Below are 2413 nucleotides of genomic sequence, written 5' to 3'. Positions count from 1 at the left end.
GCTGTCTCTGCACCTTCCCGGCCTCCCGTGCAGCAGCCCGAGTTTCTTTTAGAAGGACGTGGGTCATTGCTGCGCTCCCCTGCGTTCAGACCTTCGGCACCTGCCGTAGTACCCGGAGGGCAGGTTGTCACTGTCCCCTTCTCACAGGGCTCCAGCGGGGCTGCCAGTCTCTCGGTGGGCCCTGCCCCACCCTTCTCTGCCAATGGGGATTAAGTCTCACCGGCCGTTGTCTCCCAGAGCCCAGTCCCTCTCCTTCCCAGCGCGCATCTCCAGTTGTGCATTTGCTTCCACCAGACGTACGTGAGCTTTTTTCGTCCCAGGGACTCCGGCAGTGCGCAGCGTTGCGGCACGTAGTGGGCCCTGAATAGATGCCCTTTCGAATAAACCCAGTGAACGAATGAGAGTTGTCCAGTCTCTCGAAGCCTCCGTTTCCACATCTGTGAAATGGTCTTAGCTTCTCCGTGGACCTCATGAGTCTATGTGAAGATCACGTGACACTGTAATTGGGAGAAGTGCTGCGGAAAGCGATGCGCAAACGTTAAAGTGTAACGTTACTACCCTGTCTGACCGGCCCGACCCTCCTCGGTCCCCTCTGTCCGACCCTCCTCCGTCCCCTTCGCGTTCCGAAGGTGTCGTATTTCTTAGGACAGAAGAGTAGAGAGCACTGTGGAGGCCTTTCAGTTAGCCGTGTTCAGGATAAGCACACCAAGGGCGGGGGGCCTTTGGCTCAAGGACTGGTGTGGCATTCAGCCTGGAAAGGTCCCCACCTGCCCTTGCCAGTCCCCATCACGTGAGGCTGGTACGCAAGAGCGTCCAGTGGCGTGACGTGAGCTCCGGCCTCGAGACCTGAAGGACCCCGGCTGTGCCGACATGGTTGGGAATCCTGGAGCACGGGAGAGAGTCGAGAACACTAGAGATGGGCAGATGTTACACCCATTTTCCACGCGAGAAGAAAGGCAGTGTTAGGAGCTAGCTAGCAATAAAATCGACGTGCGCTTCCGTCAAGGCTCTAGAATGGATTTATGTTAGGACTCTTGGTCACAAGTGACAGACACTCAACTCCTAGTAGCTCAAGCAAAAAAGTGAATCCGTTGGCTTGAGAGGTGACAAGGCCAAGGGCTGTGCAGCTTCAGGCAGGGCTGCACTCAGGGGCTCACATGTTCCCATACCGTGGCCTCACCGTCTCCGTCCCTCAGTGTGCCCTGGTCCCTGGGGCATGCCACCCTTGTGACAGACCCCTCGCAGTGACGGGCTACTCTTTTTTTTTTTTAAGTTTATTTTTTACGCCTACAGCACCTGTTCTTCCTAGGTGGTCTCCCATCCAAGTACTAACCAGGCCCGACCCTGCTTGGCTTCCGAGTTCAGACGTCAGGCTTGTTCAGAGTGGCATGGCCGTAGACCATGGACCGAGGCTCCACTGGGGCGCGAACCCAGGACCGTCTGCGTGTAAAGCAGACGTGCTCACTGCGACACCGTGGAACCACGTCCATCAGGGCTCCTCTTTGCAACTCCAGTGGGAAGGAAATACATCCTCCCTTTTACTGCCCTCCGAAGACCTGGGCTGGCACCTCACTGCGTGCAGTTGGCCGGGCCTCGGTTACGTGTCCTTTGTAGAAGCGAAAGTCAGTGTCTTGTGTACCACAGTGACTGAGTGAGGCCTAGATGGTTCCCCAAGGAAGGGTGGGGTGCTCACACCAGAAACAGGTGATGGACACTTGGCTGGCAGTAGAATCCATGGCACTGCAGGACTGAAACACAGACGTGCTTGCCGGGAGCCAGTATTCACCTGCCAAAGCCATTCGTGAATTCTTAGACTCATGGGATCTGTGTACACTGAGGTCACACAGTGAGTCTTGATTTGAAAAGGCATGTGACACCCTTAGAGCCCAGGCCTTTAGAACCTTGATGATTTCGTCTTGTCCTTTTTCAGCGGAAGAGCAGGAACCAGCCCGAGGTCGAGGTGCCAGAGAGTCTCAGGCTGTTCTTGTGAACATTTGGGGTGGGGGGCGGTCCACCAGGTGATACAGTCCCTCTGCGTGACTACGGATCATTGAAAAATAGCTCTCAACTCAAAGAGCTAACGATTCACTCCCAGAGTGGAGGGGTGTCCAGCATCCTTCGGTTCTACAATCTAATAAACAAATTGGGTAATGTTACAGAAGAGACATCTGTCCAAGCCGTGGATGACCCAAAGCTAGGATAGCCATCCTTTTCTCATCCGTCTGTCCCTCCTTCCGTCCATCTGTCCGTCCCTTCCAGCTGTCCCCTCATTGACCCAACAAATACTTTTTGAGTTTCTAATATATGCCAGACCGTGTTCAAGACGCTGGGGATATAGAATTAAGCAAAACAGACGATGAACGACCCTCACGGAGCTTACGTTTTAGTGGGAGAAGCAGACAACAAACAAGCA

At 54.6% G+C, this 2413-nt stretch overlaps 1 pseudogene; it reads right to left on the bottom strand.

Annotated features, from left to right (window-relative positions):
* Positions 1-1284: 1284 nt before the first annotated feature.
* LOC111733795 lies at positions 1285-1400 on the bottom strand (annotated as a pseudogene).
* Between the last annotated feature and the right edge of the window lie 1013 nt (positions 1401-2413).

This window comes from Pteropus vampyrus, unplaced genomic scaffold, assembly GCF_000151845.1.
Source record: "Pteropus vampyrus isolate Shadow unplaced genomic scaffold, Pvam_2.0 Scaffold641, whole genome shotgun sequence".
Lineage (NCBI taxonomy): Eukaryota > Metazoa > Chordata > Mammalia > Chiroptera > Pteropodidae > Pteropus > Pteropus vampyrus.
This window is presented reverse-complemented; position numbering and strand designations above follow the sequence as displayed.